This window comes from Euprymna scolopes, chromosome 25, assembly GCF_053919585.1.
Source record: "Euprymna scolopes isolate OS-2025 chromosome 25, ASM5391958v1, whole genome shotgun sequence".
NCBI classification, from domain to species: domain Eukaryota; kingdom Metazoa; phylum Mollusca; class Cephalopoda; order Sepiida; family Sepiolidae; genus Euprymna; species Euprymna scolopes.
In genome coordinates, this window is record NC_136506.1 from 36,579,489 (window position 1) to 36,599,501 (window position 20,013).

Here is a 20,013-nt window from a genome sequence, read left to right on the forward strand (position 1 = left end):
GGGTTGATATGCCGTAAAACAAAAACAACCAACCTTATATATAAGTATTTCATGATTAAGATCGTTGCTTTAATGAGAACATTGTTGTACACTATAAGAACACAAAATCTCTCTAGCCAGCTCATAAGTATTACCAACAAATACGATTTTTAATCGAAAGAAATTTATACGATTCGATTTTATCGCAAATAACTCGCACACAAGAACCTAATACATTAAATGATCTAACATGCTCGATATGTCGTTAATAATCAATCAACCAAACTATTCTTACTAAATCTTAAGGATTAGTGTTGAAACCAGAAATGAAAAGTCTAAGAAACACCGAAGATTTTAGTCTGTTTCCTAAAGATGCAGCGAAAACGTCCAGAGTGCATTCCTGTGATCTGCGTAAATAAAAGGCCTAGTCACTGAAAAACACGTCACGTCTGAAGTCCAAGCATGCCTAATTTATCGGGCAGTAATAGAGAATGAGAGCTTTTTTTTTTTACAAAAATATTAAATTAAAACAAACTTAAAAACTTGCATCAAAAAAAGGTAAAAATAAGGAAAACATTACATACTTAAACTGAACATAATCAATATTAATTTTTTTAAAAAATGTTGTTTAGCACAAAAACATTTTTAAATAAGTATTTCGTTATTTCCTGGATTTAAAAAAAAACTAAAATTTGTTGATTATTTACTTAAAAACATTGATTATTTACTTAAATTCATAACAGAAAAGAAAGGAATATGATTCGATTTACACTGAAACTTAACTTTATTTTAAATGAATCACAAAACAGAAACAAGAATTATATATGCAAAATTACGTATGTTAGAATCAGGAGAAAGTAAATACTGCACGAACTAAATTTATAAAGTAAACAAACAATAATAAAAATACAAATGAATGATACTTTTAAATTAAAACGAATGATACATATTCTTTAGTAAAAACGAATGATACTTTTAAATTAAAACGAATGATACATATTCTTTAGTAAAAACGAATGATACTTTTAAATTAAAACGAATGATACATATTCTTTAGTAAAAACGAATGATACTTTTAAATTAAAACGAATGATACATGTTCTTTAGTAAAAACAAAAGATAAATACTTTTAAATTAAAACGAATGATACATATTCTTTAGTAAAAACAAAAGATAAATACTTTTAAATTAAAACGAATGATACATATTCTTTAGTAAAAACAAAAGATAAATACTTTTAAATTAAAACGAATGATACATATTCTTTAGTAAAAACTAACGAAAATATCTTTTATAAAAACGAATGAATACTTCCTTTTAATAAAAAACATATACATACGTTTTAATAAAAACGAATAATAAAAAATATTAAAAACCTACGATAAATATTTTCAAATAAAAGCATTATTAATACTTTTAAGGAAAACGAACGATACTTATTTTTTAATGAGAATGAACGGGAAATACTTTTTAATGAAGACGAATGATAAATAAATAATAAAAACGAATGCTAAATATCTTTCTAATAAAAATGACTGGGAAATACTTTTTAATAAAAACAAATGATAAATAATTTTTAATGAAAACAAACGATGAATACTTTTTAAAGAAAACGAAAATAAATACCATAAATATAAATGAATTGTAAATAATTTATATGGAAACGAGTGAAAAATATTTTTAATTCAAACGAACGATTAATATTTCTAATGAAAACGAATGATAAATGATTTTTTTTATAAAAACGAACGACAAATATTTTTTAATAATAACGAATGATTGATAATTTGTAATGAAAACCAACGACACATAGTTTTAATGAAAACGAACGGTAAATAATCTTCATTAAAAACGAATGATAAATAATTCTTAATAAAAACGAATGTTAAAATATTTTTTAATTAAAACGAATGGTAAAAATGTTTTAATGAAAATAAATAATAAAGAATTTTTAATGAAAACGAACGATACATATATTTTAATTAAAACTAATGATAAATAATATTTAACAAAAATGAATGATAAATGCTTTTTAATCAAAATAAATAATTTTTTTATAAAAATGAATGAAAAATATTTTTTATGAAAATGGACGATAATTTTTTTTAATTAAAACAATATTTAAATAATATTTAACAAAAATGAATGATAAATGCTTTTTAATTGAAATAAATAATTTTTTAAGGAAAATGAATGATAAATAATTTTTTTAATGAAAATGAATGAAAAATATTTTTATGAAAATGGACGATAATTTTTTTAATTAAAACGAATGATAACTTATTTAAATGAAAACTAATTATAAATAATTTTTAATGAAAACGAATGATGAATAATTAAAAAAATAAAACAATAATTTATAGACAAAATTACTCGTGCAAAAATATATACTTTTCAATAAAAGTTGTCGAAAAGTCTGTTGGATAATCTAGTAAGAATGGGCTTCTTAATAATAAACTCATTATTTCAGTACCGTCCGTATTCTACACAAATACGAAAAACTAGTTAATTAATAAAGTGTTATAAGACTTCTTGACACAAAAAATCTAAAATATATTTGAAGTTTTAAAGTATGATTGTAGAAAAAAAAATCCTAATGGAAACAATAAACTTTAAACATTTTTTTATACGAACAACAATTTTAATAAAGTTTAACGCATTTAAAAGAAAGAAATGAACACGTTAAACACATCATAAAATAACAAAATAGACAATTTCTCTGAGAATAGAAAAAATATAACCATCCCTCGCAATAGTCAGTACTTTGGTTCCATAGGTGTTGGGTATAATCCTTTGACGTTAGCACTCCACGTGGGTTTTAGTGGCACGCTCCTCTATTTATAAAAGTAGCGGCCGTCTTTTATTTAACCAGGTGTAGCGAACGAGCTATCCGTTTATCTAGCTTTCTGTCTTCATTTCAACACGCGTGCGCGGGTAATGATGATACCGATGAAAACAACCAAAAATGTCTTTCCTGATATAATCAATAAAATACATTGCTTTTATCTATTTTAAATAAATATGTATTTTCTATTGCTTGTTTTGTTTTTGTTTTATTTTTTATGCCGCAAAACAAAACCAAACATGGTCTTCATTAACCTCAACACTAAACCTAAAACCGGGTGACAATGAAGTTCAGTTTGGAATACATACAATCTTTCCTTCATTTTTATAATAAACATTTTTTTATATTGTCATGCCAAGCTTAGTGTTAGGGTAAGGTAATCGTAAGCGTTAAAGTTAAGATTAGGCTTAGGGTTGGGGTTGGGTTTGGGGTTAGAATTAAAGTTAAGATTAGGCTTAGGGTTGGGTTTGGGGTTAGAATTAAAGTTAAGATTAGGCTTAGGGTTGGGTTTGGGTTTGGGGTTAGAATTAAAGTTAAGATTCGGCTTAGGGTTGGGGTTGGGTTTGGGGTTAGAATTAAAGTTAAGATTAGGCTTAGGGTTGAAGTTGGGTTTGGGGTTAGAATTAAAGTTAAGATTAGGCTTAGGGTTGGGGTTGGGTTTGGGGTTAGAATTAAAGTTAAGATTAGGCTTAGGGTTGGGGTTGGGTTTGGGGTTAGAATTAAAGTTAAGATTAGGCTTAGGGTTGGGGTTGGGTTTGGGGTTAGAATTAAAGTTAAGATTAGGCTTAGGGTTGGGGTTGGGTTTGGGGTTAGAATTAAAGTTAAGATTAGGCTTAGGGTTGGGGTTGGGGTTGGGGTTGGGGTTGGGGTTAGAATTAGACTGTGCAAGTAATCCGACGTTGTTCTCCTTTTTGTAATCAATATTAAAAATGTAAACATCAATGTCCGAGTGATTGTATCTACAGACAGGCGGAACATGGGCTACCGACGTTTATACAAGTGCATATGGATTTATGCGTTCAACTGTAAGTGGAAACGCATCACAGGTGATCATGTTGTTTCGCTGTGTTCCACCTCATTTTATTAATCAGTTACTTTCAGCACATTTTTATGAATCCTTGATTACTAAGCTAATAGCACGTGAGAAACGGATTATTTGGTTATCTTTTGATTTTGATAACTTTAAAATATTAACATTGTTACGTAGCCGTTACATCACAAATAGACAAACAATAAACAATAATAGATATAAATAAAATCCAGTTCGGTATTTTATGTTTTTTAACAAAACGTTTTTATTACAGGTATTTTCGACACCACTTAAAAAAAAGTCTCTCACAACCGCATGACCGTTTTAGCCTGGCATACGTTTCTCATTCTTTGCGACCGCACGTCTGGCACAGCCGGCCATTTCCCGTCTGTGACTTGATACATCCATTTCATTCAACATCGTCTTTTTTCTTTCTTTGCGAGCACGCGTTGCATTTTTCTCCTTTTTTCACTTCTTCTTCTCGCGCACACTTACCAATTTACATATGCGTTTTTTTACTACTACTGCTGATCTCTTCGCATGTTCGCCATCCTTCGCTGCTGCTGATACTTTCCACGCGCGCACACGTACTATGCTTCAACATCAGTTGTTTAACTATCGAACTAAACGCACCTGTTGTTATTGTTGATCGGTTACCTGATCGATATTATCGAATGTTGTGCGTGTTGCTTTCACCTTGTTCTGTGATATTATTGTTCGGAATAATTTTAGACGAGGATGGATAAAATCTGCAATCTGAACTGAACACTTTATTTAATCCACTGGGTTAGATTGTTCTCGTCCCCTCGGCCATGACCAAGTAGTTGCCCAAAAATAACTCTTAATTAGTTACGCTTGTACGGAGGATTGGAGCTTAAATCTTTAGAAGATTATCCTTTTCAAACTGATTATTAATTTGGGGTTTATCCGTTTCATCACGGATCCACAGTATGCCTCCATGGATTTAATAATGGATTCAGCTTGAAATTCCGGAGAGATTTCCGTGTTCGACAACACACACCTAAATATCTTCGTTCACATTGGTCGAAACGGTAGTTCGAATAATCCAAATAATCTGAAACACCAAAAGAACCGCCCACGAATATCGTTATTGGTGTTAATATATTTAAAAAAATAATATTCGGAATACATATATAGGGTGTTCCAAAATGTTTGACCCCATTTCGTAAACCAATACCTTTGACAATTTTCGTTGGAATGACCTCAAATTTCCATAGCTTGTGTAGAAGATCTTGTGTACAACGTTTGGCATTTCTATCTTTTCAGGTTAAGAAATGCCGTTCACTTCAAAAGAAAAGGCATTTTGCGTGTTAGAGTATACTTAGACTCAGTCACCGAAGTGCAGCGTGCCTTCTTCACAAATATTTGCAAAGAAGGCACCAACTACAAAACAAATTAGGACTTGGCATCAAAAATTTCAAGAAAAGTGCTGCTTATACATATCTAAATGCTACAGCGAGTTTAGCACGTGCTCAAATACCAACTACGTGTGTGCAGAGTCACAGGTGGCGCTCATATTGCACATTTATGAAGATCTGTCATAGAACCAACAAATATTTGTAAATTTAACCAATAAAACTTATGACGTTCAACATAAAGGGCATTTAGTTTCATTAAGATCCATCAAGTAGTTTCCGTGATGTTGGCATTTAGAATCGGGTCAACCATTTTGGAACACCCTGTAGTATGTCGATATTTGTTTTAGTACTGGAAACCCGCTTCTTGAATCTATATCGCTAATGAATGCGTGCGTACGTATAACGCCCATCGTAAAATCACGTAGGGTAGGGTTTCCAGATCGTTATCTACGTTTGCTTACTACTCATGCACCTTCTCTGCCATATGATAATTACATGACATTACAATTACATTAATACGGGAAGGAAAGTTTAGAGCATTGCTTACCTCTCCTAGTGTTTTAACGCTTTCATGAGCCTTTTTTTTATCATAACAAACGACCTATCCGTTTTTAATTCTTAGATTATATTTTTAAAGTGATTATTAGAGCTGGGACAACAGCATATTCTTTTCATTGTTTTGACTCTCGAGTGTGTATCCGTTGATATCTGTCTTTTTTACACTGGAATCACAACTTATCAAGGCATGGAGGCCACTCGAGGATAAGGGTTAATAGGTATACATTAGTCAATGTGATTATAGCGTAGTAAACATAAGTAGTGGGAATTCTGTAAATTGGATTACTTAGGGGGAGGCGATTCATGAAGAACTTGTTTATGTTGGACTTGAATACAATCAGCTTAATTGTTTTTTATATAGAGTGATGTGGTTCTCGGTTGATTAATGGTGTCTAACTGTGTCGGATATATACTCGAGAGTCAAAACAATGAAAAGAATATGCTGTTGTCATAGCCCTAGTGAATATACATCATTATCCACGGCATTCTATCATTTATTCAAGCTGTCTTAAAGACTCAACTTTAACTTTTGTTAGTTTTTATTTCGAAAAGAAAATGTCATTGTCAGGATGCTCCTACTATACTGGAGCGTAGTATTGTTTATCGTCCAATTGATAATCTGATAAACACTTATCCTTGCGTGGCTTCTAAGACTGATAAGTGATGTTTAGGGCTAGGACAACAGCATATTCTTTTCATTGTTTTGAGTGTCGAGTGTGTATCTTATATGCTTTTATACAGAGCGATGTGGTTCTAGGTTGATTAACTGTGTCTAACTGTGTCGGATATATACTCGAGAGCCAAAACAATAAAAAGAATATGCTGTTTTCATAGCTTAGTGATGACCCATTAAATACGGCATAATCACCTTGGCACACCGATTCTCGCCAGCTCACCGAAGTTAAGCAACGTTGAGCCTGGCTAGTACCAGGTGGGTGACCATTTGGGAATTCTAGGCGCTGCATGTGCTCTCCGCTTATCTCGGCATTGTTTCTAGTTGTCCTGTACCTCCACTTGCCACTGGTATGCAACAACGTTGACTCAGGAGAGGCGTGGTTGAGGACTGCGCAACTCTTGCCACACGCAAGCAGGCACCCTTATAGTGGGCATCCATAGTCTGTCAAGACTGAAGGAAGCCACACTAAGTGATGACCCATTGTTCTCTTAATTTAGAATTCAGATGGTATTTCTTTTTGCAATTAGACCCAAATGTAACATCAATATGGATACAAATTAATTAACCTAATAAAAACATGATTTTCAACATATATTTCATTTTTATCGATTAAATGAAATGAGAGTTATATTGAACTTCGTTTTTCTTTTTCAAGAACCAATATCAGTTTTGCAAAATTATTAGTAAGACATATACGGCATAATCACGTTGACACACCGGTTCCATTCAGATCACCGAAGTTAAGCAACGTTGAGCCTGGTTATTACTAAAATGGGTGACCAATTTGGGAAGTCCAGATGCTGTATGTAGGAGGAGGTCGACACCTCCCTGCAAAAACCTAACGTCTTCATCTCGTCTAACGAGGATATACATGCGACTGGGGACCGCTTGTGAATTTCATACTCCCTTCGGAGGAAGCCGGTTAAACCCTGAATAGGGTTGGTGCTGACTGCACACACAATAGTAAGACACGATGGGATTTCCTGGGAAACATATCATCTAAAAATAATTAGTATTTTATCGATTGATACTACAATTAATCGATCGTAGCAAACATATACATAACTATATATTTTTATTGGAATTCAGTTTTGAGTTGAGTATTATTTATTAATTTATTTTATTGCGGACTATTATCCTCATCTTTCACGAAGTTTCGGCCAACTATTCCTTTGGCCTTCGTCAGGTGGTTAACCGCGACCGGATAGGAACTCCGAATCTCCTAACTGCATTCTCAACGATTACTGCCATCCATAGTTGTCGTCTCACCATGTTTTTGGCCAAGTAAACCTCTGGACAGCTTTGGGTAGGATTGAAACCGCTATCTTCAGACAGTTCTCACCTGGAACCATAGAGATTCGACGCCTCTATCCACTGCGATGAATGTTGACCCTCTTTTGACCCCTATGAAACTATTTTAACCGGCTAAAGAACCATAAAAGAACGATCCGTAAAATATTCAATCATTTGAGGCCCGTAACGCTGCTCTGCGATTTTTAGTTTCGGAGGAGATAGAGTTTGAAAATATGGAGACAGACAAACAAACATATAGCCTTTTATATATTAGATTTCGATATTTTGGTAACCACTATTTTTTTAGAGCTGCATTGTAAATGTGAAAGTCCTTCATTACCAACGCAATGAAACTCTCTACATATATCGTATCTTTCTACATTAAAAAAATAACACTAATCAAATTCGAGTTATCTCCGTCAGAAAATCTGGGCAATATTTAATCTATTTTTCTATCCTTTACTTCCATTCAGCGGCCATCTTGAAAAAAAAAAAAACTGTCGCCATCTTGTTTGAACCACTACTGTCGGCCATTTTGTTTTTAGATGAGTTTCTCATTTTTCATCTTAAACTGTTTCTTTTATTTTATCGACATAGATTTACTTCTATGCTTGGACATTTCCCTTTCCCCCCCTTCTCTGTTGAGCGAGTTATTTTTTTTTTTATCGGAAAGCCTAGAAGTTGTTATCTTCAGTTATTTTTAATGAGGAGCACACAAAAAATTGAGAAAAGATTAATGGTAAAAATAACTTCGTAATTTTTTATTACGTAAAAGTATACTTTTCTCTGTGAAGAAATCGTATTCGCTGTTTTATTTTCAATGTGTGTTGCATTTATATTTCTTGAGAATCGTTATATATATATATATATATATATATATATATATATATATATATATAGATATAGATATAGATATAGATATATATATATACTAGCATATCGTCCACGGTGTCCGGTCGTAAAATACATTTTACTAAGAAAAATAGGCTTTTAATATCAATGTCAGGGCGAGAATAAAATTCAACTTCACACACACACACACACACACACACACACACACACACACACACACACACACACACATATATATATATATATATATATATATATTATCTAAAAGGAATGTTGTCTGTGTGAGTTCATTCCCTAGAGATTCGTAAACGACTGCGTCGACTTTTTGAAATTTCAGTCGAAGGTGTTTTATGTGGCTGGCAGGGTTCGATGAATATGGATAATCGAAATGATCCGATGAATGCAGGAACACACGATTTTGACCTAAGTTAACACCTTATACATCCTAACATCATAGTTTCATTTGAGAAGTCTTATTACAACACAAGCAGAAATGCCCGACTTTTAAAATCAACAGTAGGTTCTTTGATATGACAGTGGCGGGTTTGAAACGAATGTTTCTGTTTAAAGCACAATTACACCATGCTACTTGACGTGAGTCAGCATACAATTTAGATGATTTTGGGAGGGTTCGCTTGAAGAAGGTAAGGTGAGCATACAAATCGCGTTGAAGCGTAACGGGTTATTTTTTTGAGTCAACACAGGAGACCAAAAGAGACGGAAAAGAAAACTGCAGTTGTTGACAAAAATTTGTTTGTGTTTCATTCTACTCAAGTTCTCAGACATCAAGGGCAGTTTTTTGAGTCTAACACTCTGTATAAGATATTTAAATATTCGAGTGCTCCATTTAAACTCTCTTTTACCTATCATTTATGTGCGGCATAATCACGTTAAAATCAATGGTTCTTGTTAGATCATCGAAGTTAAGCAACGTTGAGCCTGCTTAGTACTAGATGGGTGTGCAATTTGGGAATTCCAGGCATTGTGTGTAGGAGGACCTCGGCACCTCCCTACAAGAGTAACAAGAACATAAAGTCGCCATCTCCCTTAACGGGAATATATATGCAACTGGGGACCATTTGTGAATTTCATACTCCCATGGAACTTCCTCCTTTAGGGTTAGTGCCATTTCCATTACCAAGCATCGAGTTCGTAGAACATAAATTTTCCTCTCCTTAATCAACTAATTAACTACGTAGTAGTATGTCTTTTTATCTTACCAGATTTCAACACAAAAATTCATCTGGTATGGTGGAGTATCCAAATTAGTGCCGTTACTAGATGTAACATTACTTGGAAAAGGTGCCCTATTCCCTGCGTAGTTCAGTATGAGGTATTCATATCGAATGGATCTTATTTGAACTGGAATACCATGTTATTTTGAATATAAAGCCGGGTTTACTTATGTAATGGAGTGAGGTTGTATATTTTATGAGCATATATATTTACGTGCAGTTATGATCGTCTAATGTTGTGATTGTATGTGAGTGTATATACGTGTTTATATACGTGTAATCGTCGATCTAAAGGTCGTGGTGTGCGTATGTACATCTAAATACGGTTCATGACAAGGCAATAATATACATAAATAACTTCACAACATAAAAGAACGAATAACATTTTTATTTGTGGTTTCAACATCTGGATCAATCGGGAAACATATCTGGTACATCTTGTGTTCTGTCTTGATAGAAAGCTGCAATGTTACGTTCTGAGTATCGCCCTTTCTGACATCTTCTGCTCGGAGCCCTCACGATCTCTCAACCGTCTATCCCCCTCTGCCGACTCCAACTATGTTCTCTAAGCAATGTCTACGTATCTCAAAAAGACCCTCCTCTAAATAACGTAATTATAATACATCACTACGATAATCACCTGGTGTTTTTACATGTCATTACATGGAGATCATCAATTATCAAAGCTCAGAGGCCACTCGAGGATAAGGGTTAATGGGTATACATTAGTCATTGTGATTTTGGCGTTGTAAACATTAGTGGGAATTTTGTAACTTCGATTACTAAGGGGGACGATTCAATAAGAACTTGTTTACGTTGGACTTGAAGACAATCAGATTGTAGTCAGCTGGAAAGCAGGCAAACGGAATAGATATCCACAGGCGAACAGTTGTAAGAAAGAAGCCCTGTTCATGGAATCTACGTTTGGGTGTAGGCACAGATAAAGAGTATGGGAAATTGTTGATAGTGGTTCCGGGTAGACGAGTGTTTTTCGTGAATGTTTGGCGAGGTAGGGACCATAGATTGGAGTTCAGATGAGCACCTGCCATGAAAATAACGATAAAGCGGGGACAGGCTCGCTACGCCTCTTCTGTGGGAAAGAGGTTGCAGGGAAGAGAAAAGGGCATTCCCCACTAAGCTACGAAGTCTATTTTGAACTCTGTCAAGACAGGATAAACTGCGTTTAGCAGCACCTGCACAGATGTGGCAACAGTACTCCATCGTTGGCCGAACCTGGCTTTTATATAGGTAGAGAATTGCATCAGAAGTGGGATATCTACTGGAGCGGTAGAAGGATCCCACCATTTTTCTAGCGACTTTGGTCATGATAACATTTATAATTACACATTCCAAAGTCAATATGAATAAACATTTATTCTAAATATTTTTATTATTCTAAAGCACACTTTAGCTGCCAATAATCATCGACCAGCAAACCTTTCGTCGTTACCCGGTCAATATTCAACACTTGTAGGGAAAAAACATCCTCATGACTGGTTATCCTTACAGAATCTTATACAGAGTAACCTTAGACATTCGAAGATAGTGTCTAATAGATTTCAAGTTCTCTCTCATGTGCGCTAACACGTATTGTTAAATTAAAGCGTAAAAATCGATTTATAAATTAACTAAAGGGACCTGTGGAAATTCCACAGTGGGACTGATTCATATGTAATATATTGATGTTGGCATAGTGTAGATATTCAGCGTAAATGGAGACGCTCTGATATTATTGTAGCTATTTTGTTAAAACTGCAAATGTATTTATCCAAGCTAGCAGGGATCGTAAAATACGCTGAAATATTATATTTTAATTCTTGCATATTTTGTATATATTATTATAGAGTTAATGTTCTATCGAATTTTATATATTAGAAAGTTACGATTTTAAAAATTAAAACTATATCTATATGACTTGGGTTAATCAGCTTGAATCGAAACCGAATCCGAAACTCTCTCTCTTTTCTCTCTTTCTCTCTCTCTCTCTCTCTCTCTCTCTCTCTCTCTCTATATATATATATATATATATATATATATATAACTTAAGTAAAATATATAGTTATATATAATATATATATATATATATATATATATATATATAGCCAGTAGAGTTTAGTTTCCTAGTACATCCAATTAAACAACATGTGTCTACCAAAATAGTGCTCAATGAGTGAACAGAGCAGGTATATTAATTTTATTTATACAAACATTAATGGCTACATATGTGCATACATGTTTCTGTAATCACCCACGTTGGGGGATTACGTCTTCAGGCCAAGGCTTTTGACGGTAATTCTTGGCCTGAAGACGTAATCCCCCAACGTGGGTGATTACAGAAACATGTATGCACATATGTAGCCATTAATGTTTGTATAAATAAAATTAATATATATATATATATATATATATATATATATATATATATACGTAGATCTTCAGTTTCTTCAATTATAATCGAAACCGAAATCAGAACTTATGAAAAATTCTTGATAGAATTATTTAAAAATAGAGATTAGTTGAGTGCTATTAGCTATAATCGAAACCGAAATCCAAACTTATGAGGATGTGGTAAAATTATTTATAAAAAAATAGATTACTGAAGTGCTATCAGTTATAATCTAAACTGAAACCAAAACTTATGAAGAATTCTTGGTAAAATTATTTATTACAAGAAATAGAAGTACATAAAAATTAAACGACCCGGATGTAAGCGTGACACACAAAATAACACACACGCTATCGTATTAATATGTAGATAATTGACCAGCGAACTTCTAATCGTTGCCCGGTCAATATTCAACACTTGTAGGGAAAGCATCCTCATGACTGGTTATCCTTATAAACTCTTATACAGAGTGATCTTAGACACTCGAAGATAGTGTCTGATAGACTTTCATGTTCTCTTTCGTGTGCGCGAACACGGATTGGTAAATTTAAGCATAAGAATCGATTTATGAATTAATAATTAAAAAAAATATTTAAAACATGCAACGAATGAATTTACGTTACAAATTTCCAATTAATAATAATTAAAAAAAAATGTACGCATTTGCTTTTTAATTTCTTATCTGTTTATAGATTCTGAGAGATAATCAACGAACATATGTGATTTTAATTAGAAAATTTCGTAAAACGATCAATTTTATTGCGACATCGATTTTAATGCATGCATATTTTACAGAATCGATTAAAAATATATCGCGGAAAAAAAACCCACGAAAATAATTGATTTTGTACTCAAAATCAATTGACACATAAGTGTTTCTATTTGATTTTGTTATGGTTGTGAAGTCGCCATATTTGTGTTTAGCAGAAACAAGGCATATTGCAACGTAAGGGGCTACTGTGTGAAAGGCTCGATTTAGAGGAGCAACATTGGTTTAGAGGCAGATTGTAAGACGTTGGATGCATTACATTTGGCGATTCAGAAGTATAGGTGACTCTAAGTGCGACCGTACCAGTGTCAGATGAAAAGCTAGCCTCGATGTGAACATGTTCCGATTACCAAATCGGACTTTCTGTTTTAGTTTAAAAGAAATAAACAAATTGATATAAAAGAAAATATGCAAAAACCTTTGAACACGTTATTGTTTTTTTTTTAATTTTTTAATTTTGTAATATATTTTGCAGATTTATTTAAAACTAAAACAGACGGTTCAGTATCGGAACATTTTTACATGGAGGATAGGCTTTCACTTGACACCGGTAAAGTAGTAATTAGAGTAGCCTATACTTGTGAATCGCCTTACATTTCAGTTTTTGCATGTTGGTGGAGCTCGTAGGGAAGACCAAAGAAAATAAATATCTTACAGCAGAAAAATTTCTGGCATTCACAGGAAAATATGTAATTTTGCTGCTAGTCAGATGCGTCAGGGTGTATACATTGAGGAAGTCATCATAGCATATTTCGTGGGAGCATTTATGAAACAAGAACAAGGGTGGAACACCGAAACTTAGCAACCAGTGCACGATAAATTAGGTTAGAAATTATTTTTATCCCTGTTCAAAAAGAAAAAAAAGTAATCGATAATACACCAGCTCAAACGTCGCATTAATCCGCAATACACGGGCAAATGGTAGCTCTATAGATGTACTAGCAGGCCACTAAGCGTTGCAAAGTCGTAAAATACGCTTAAGTATTATATTTTTTATTTATACAGGTTTTGTATATACTATTATAGAAACAATTCTCTGTTGTTTTTTATATTGGACCTAATATATAGTAATGATTTCAAAAGCTTAAAAATATATTACCTGTGTGCTATCAGCCAGAATTGAAACCAAGACATATATCTCTCAAGCAGTATTGGCAACCGTCTTAGTTAAGAAGAGATATATATCAGAACTTTGAAAATTAACGCAGTTTAACGTATTAATGCATAGTCGCACCTGTGTAGAGGATTGCATGAAGTAGATTAAGCCCTGCCAAGTTTCAATTGTTCAATTATGATATTTTAGTAGTTATTATTACCGGCTAAAAGCCAAATCGAATTATCCCACAAGTTCGAATTTCCTATACATTAAGTTTAAAGTCTGACAAGGTAGTTTTATAGAGACCATTCCACATGCACACAGACAAAGTCATATATATATATATATATATATATATATATATATATATATATATATATATATATCGATTTATAAATTAACTAGAGGGACCTGTGGAAATTCCACAGTGGGACTGATTCATATATGGCTCATTCTATGCCAAGGGGGAAAATCATGTCTGACACGGATTTTTTAAAAAATTGCTACACTTATAGGTCTCCACGAAAGGAATTGAATGGAATCTGTTACACATCTCAAGGCCAAAGCGTTTCTGAGATATGACGTTGGCCTTTTTACAAAAAATGTGTTTTTTATGAAAAAGTAACCAACTTTAGAAGACAATATATCTGTTTTGTTTATAGGAGTACAAAAGTCATTCATATATCATTCTAAAACACTTGGATCGATCTGCAATTTTCTCTGATGATATTTTTAAGGTCAAATAAAAAAGTTTACCTTGACCTTGACCGTTACCTGAATTATCACTAAAAACGTTATTTTAATTTTAAAAATTGACAAAATACTTGTCTATGACGGTATATATTTCAAATTTCATGATGGGCATTCCACTAGAACTGTGTCTACAAACATTTTATAGAGGTGGGCAAAATTCAAAATGGCGGCACGTAGTACATGCTTCTTCATATAAAAACATTTTGATATTTCACAATATGGTCAAGTTTTGTATATTTGTAAAGCTATTTTAATGCTGATTAATATTTACATAAAGACCATGGTCATAAAATCAATAAAAAATTTCTTTATTTTTTTTAATGCAACACAAATGTTGTTATGGAAGAAGCGATATAAAAAAAAAATTGAACTGTGTTAAGGGTTAATTATTTATAACATAAAACATATGTTATCTCAATGATGAATACATTTTTCTCAATGATTGATATTCTAAATTTACCGAAAAAAGGGTTATTTTTGTTGTTTATGATGATTTTTTTAATAAAAAACTTTAAAAATGGATGCTGTAAAAAATTCTTGACAAGTTGAGTTTTATGCCAATTCTGGTTGTGAAGTCAAAATAATATTTTTCTAGAAATCAAACTGTTTTAGAATGGCTTTCATATTTTTTCTTATACAATAGAAAGATTTTTTTACGTTACTGGTATTAAATGCACTTGATCTGCGTTGGCAACAGCGTGTTGATTCTGAGGGAGCTTATCTCAATAACCAAACTTTTGTTTGAGCCGGGATATGTTCATCTGAATTTTAAAAACCCAAAGAACTTTCTTGTAAACCTAATATATAAATATATAATAAATGTTTAGAAATGATAAAATTTTTTATTTATTTATTTTTTTTATGTGTTGTTATTAAATTCCGAATTTTCGCCAATAATATGGATTTATCAAGGATATATCAGTCGGATTTAGTTTTCTTCTTCTTCTTCATAATGATGTAATGAGGAGTCGTATCCTCCAGAAGAGAAAATATGTCGTTTCGGTAACTGCTCAATTCCATGTGTTGTCGCTCGGTTTAAGCTCGAAATTTAAGTAATGTAAAGTCACACACTTTAGAAAACATTTTTTAAAATGAATTTAAATAAGAAAATTTGACAGCGTGATATTATAATTTAATATGTTTACAATAATAGCAACTTTTTTACAATAACTTCCGATGACTTTCGGATGGCCATTTTTCTCCTACACAAAGCCCTAATATTTTCAAGACTAAAGTTAATATCCTATCTAGGCGGTAACTCTTTGGTTCTTATTATGCCTTACGTCAACGTGCTTTGCGCCTTGTCCAGCCCGATTTTACAATAAATAAATAAATAAATAAATGAATAAAAATAAATAAATAAAAAAACTAAATAAAAAAATCTTGTCAATTAATTAAAAATAATTTAACTGAGTGAAATAGGAGATAAGTTGAAATGTTTTAGTTTATTTTTTCGACCATCTAAAAAAAGGCATCTCCTCTCACGTCTGTGCATCGCCTATAAAACTGGAGAAGAAGAGAATAAATAAATAAATAAATATAATATAAATATATATTGACGTCATCGAATTGAATATAATATTATGTGTCGTTTATAAAAAAAAACCTTTGAGAGGAGGAATTATAGTGGGACCCTCTCAAAGGTTTTATAAACGGCACCTGATATTATATTCAATTCGATGACGTCAATGATTAATTTTATATCCGCTCTCCCTTCTCTTTTTCTGCCTTCAACTCTTTAAATACTGCTTAGGCTTTCTCCTCTAACAAACGAAGCGATTAGTCGAAGCTCTAATAAAATAATCGACGCTATCCAATCGATATGCGTATAATAAAAAAAAAACCGGAAGCAGAACCAGTACTAACGAAGAATGTGTTTCTTGTTAAATAAAATCTGTTTATTAACGAGTTACTATCTAACTCCCCCATAAAAAATAAAAGTCCAAACGTCCGATTTCAAGTTAGTTCAATTTTACACGGTAAAAACACGGTTTGATATTTGAGCCGTGTGTACCAATCAATAATGTTTTACAAAAGCGTTCACCTGCATTATGAAAAGGTCATTTAGACAAAAATTATGAACCTGACATCTTGTTACTACAGACTGTATGTACGGTGACATTGTTTTGATAAAAGCTCGCACCTCTAAGAACAATAATAATTATCAAATGTACCAAAAGGTCATTGTAATAAAAATTATGAACCTGATATTTTGTTACTACATAGACTGTGTGTACCGAGAGATCGTTTTCACAAAAGCATGCACCTGTAAGAACAATAATAATTATCAATTATACTAAAAGGTCATTTAAATAAAAATTCTGAAGCTGATGTCTTGTTTTTTAGTTAAAAATCAAAATCGGAGAACCACATCCGTTAAGAGACGGCAGGCTTGAAATTGTCAAAATGAAAATTAAAAAATATGAATATTTGAAAAGTCATTTTCCGTAAAATGGTTATGCAGGTGTAATCAAAGTCAGGTCAATCAGGTGACTGACGATGGCTGGGTAAAACGCCTTGGGGCGGTTACATTGACATTACCATCCTAAAAATTGGCGCCTCAAGTTGTCACAAATGCTTATATAATAGCAATTAAAAAAGGGATCGTTGTTGACTGACGATTCGGTTAGAGAAGAATCAATGCATCAAATTCCTGTGCGTGCATGTCTCTCTTAATCTAACCATAAAGATGTATTTTTAAAAATATTTAGATGAATTAATGTCTGTCGTCACTCTTTAGATACAACAGACATGCTGAAACACCACCATCTTTTATATGATGCTTATGCACATGCAGTATAATTAATGCGCATACTAGTTTAGAAAAGAAGGAGACTTTATTAATTAATTGTTATTTTTCCATTTTTCTTAATTGAATGAGCCTGTGAAATCAACTCATTCACTAAAAGAAAAACTTTTCTTCAAACCCTCCATAACGTCTACTCATACACGATGAAAAGAGACTTCAGGATAAAACGTCAAGAAATAATCCATTGTTGGAGTTCATAAAGCAGTTCGACGCTGCGGTCAACACTTGCGACAGCACCGGTTCCAAATTATAACAACACTGTCATTCTTTTGATCTCAGTAGTAATATGGAGTAAAAGGGGGAGTGTTAAAAAGGAAACAGCCTGACCCCATATCACATTGCAAAAAAAAAAAAAAAAAAAAAAAAAAAAAGAGAAAAAGTAGTACAGTTGGAAAGAACACCCCAGCTCCGTCTTTGGTGTGGACACAACATACCATTTATTGGTTATAAGTTACAACTCATTATAAAACACATCACCATAGTTCATACTCGTGAGTAGATAAGAGTTTCGGATGTCGCCTAACAGCTTGCATCCGCTTAAAACTTTGCTGATCTCATTCAGAAAAGTCTAGTTTGCAATGGTCTAACATTTTATTTGGTACATAAAGATTAGAGGACAAACAACAGGAAGTATGCAACCTTCGCATCAAGAAACAAAAACAATAAAGATAAATTGGTTTTAAAAGTAGGTTGGTCGAATGTCTGGACTGTCCTGACCGCACTCCTCAAGGATCCTCAGAACCCTGCGTGCCTCTAGATTACTGAAGGATAAAGATTCTTTCGGCAGGGGAAAACTGCTAACTACCCACACCACAGACTAGGCTGTTAAATTTGCTATAACCAGACAACTACAACTATAGAAAGAATCTTCGCTCTAAACCTGAACAGTTAAGTAAGGTTATAGATTAGACTGTCCGAAGATACCGATTTTTGTTTACCTAAAATGTTTATAAAATCCACCAAATGTTCATATTATTGTGTTTTTCTTCCCTTTGCAAAAATCAACCCTGTCTTGCAAATCTAAAAAAATCCCAAAGGTTTACATTTACAAAACAACCAAACCAAACACAATGACTAAATATTTGAAGATATAAGAACTTGTAGCATAAAAAACACCAACCAAAATGATTGGATTAATCATTAAATAACTCGAGAAAGGATTGATATAATGTAAAACAAAGCAACGAATTAAACACAATCAAGAAATATTTGAATATATATCTCTCTCTCTCTCTCTCTATATATATATATATATATATACACACACACATATATATATATACACGCATACATAATATATATATATATACATCTCTCTCTCTCTCTCTCTCTCTCTCTATATATATATATATATATATAGTAATTTATAAAATATATATGGCAATTAAGCTACACTGAATATTTCACGTTTCATCCACTCTAGGACTCCTCAGGCTTATGCACATAAGCCCGAGGAGTCCTAGAGTGGATGAAACGCGGAATATTCAGTGTAGCTTAATCGCCATATATATTTTATAAATTATTAACTAGCTCTACCTACGTATTGAGCACTTTTGAAGTAAATACTTAAAGTTTACGCATAAATCTATACTTTCGTATATTAATTTTATGTGAGTAAATTAAGTAGTTATATATATATATATATATATATATATATATATATATAAATGTTTATTTTTGAAATATTGTTAATTTCAATGTATACCGTTTTCGTTTAACGGGTTGAGACTGTTATAATAAAAACTGAATCGCCATTAATTCCGAGTAAAGCTCAACGTATCCATTTTATAGGTGAAAAGATGAAATAAACCAAAGTTATAAAAAAGCAAAAATGTATATATATATATATATATATATATATATATATATATATATATATATATATATATATATATATATATATATATCACTTGATGCATAAGAACTGATCGGATTAAGCATTACATGACATCAAAAATGATTGTTATGCTGCAAAATGCAACAACTACACAAAATCAAACTTTAACACCACTGCAGTCCCGGTTATACCTGTCAGTGAGCATACCCCAGTTTTAAGACAGGTTGATAACCACAATCAAAAGTATCAAGAGAAAAGAACAATCTGTTCTACTAAGCGATTTTTATGCTAAAGTGGCTGATATCTTGTGACCTTCGTGACGTGGACACTTTTGTATTCACATAAGTAATGACAAAAGTCAGAGACTGCTTGAGCTACGAATTTACTGCAAAGTGCGTATCCAATTCTTCCCACAATATAGACTTAAGCGTATGGTCTCCTGGAGACATATACGCTCAAAATGTTGGATTCTATAAAGCGACACACCGGCCGTTTCAGGTATGTACCGTGATTTCT

General features: G+C 32.6%; 1 protein-coding gene and 1 pseudogene across 5 annotated transcripts in view; both read left to right on the forward strand.

Annotated features, from left to right (window-relative positions):
* Positions 1-20,013, forward strand: part of LOC145247334 (uncharacterized) — a 222,893-nt gene that overhangs the window by 30,090 nt on the left and 172,790 nt on the right. The gene's annotated exons all lie outside the window — the stretch shown is intronic.
* Positions 7,158-7,276, forward strand: LOC145247731 (5S ribosomal RNA; annotated as a pseudogene).